Source organism: Prionailurus viverrinus, chromosome C1, assembly GCF_022837055.1.
Source record: "Prionailurus viverrinus isolate Anna chromosome C1, UM_Priviv_1.0, whole genome shotgun sequence".
NCBI classification, from domain to species: domain Eukaryota; kingdom Metazoa; phylum Chordata; class Mammalia; order Carnivora; family Felidae; genus Prionailurus; species Prionailurus viverrinus.
In genome coordinates this window covers 89,180,099-89,180,632 of record NC_062568.1, presented here as the reverse complement: position 1 = coordinate 89,180,632, position 534 = coordinate 89,180,099, and positions in this window count along the sequence as shown.

Sequence of the window (534 nt, the reverse complement as noted above, 5' to 3'; positions counted from 1 at the left end):
GAGGTGGTAAGTGCTAGTCATATGGGGGAAATATGGGGGGGCAGTGCTAATTTAACTGTCTGAGGGGTTGTTGAGTGCTATATTCTGGGTATTTGTGTCCCCCCAAAATTCATATGTTGAATCCTAATGCCTAATGTGATGACGTTAGAATGTGGGACCTCTGGGAGGTGATTAGGTGATGATGGTGGAGACCTTACAAATGTGATTAATACTCTTGGGGCACCTAGGTGGCTTAGTCGGTTAACCATCTGACTTTGGCTTAGGTCATGATCTCATGGTTCATGAATTTGAGCCCAACATTGGGCTTTGTGCTGACAGCTTGGAGCCTGGAGCCTGCTTCGGATTCTGTGTCTCCCTCTCTCTGCTCCTCCCCACTCACTCTCTGTCTCTTTCTCTCTCTCAAAAATAAATAAACATAAAAAAATGTGATTAATACTCTTAATAAGAGAGACCCCCAAGTCTCTCCTGAGCCCCTTTAACCATATGAATATACAATGAGAAGTCTGTGACCCAGAAGAGAACTCTCACTTGACC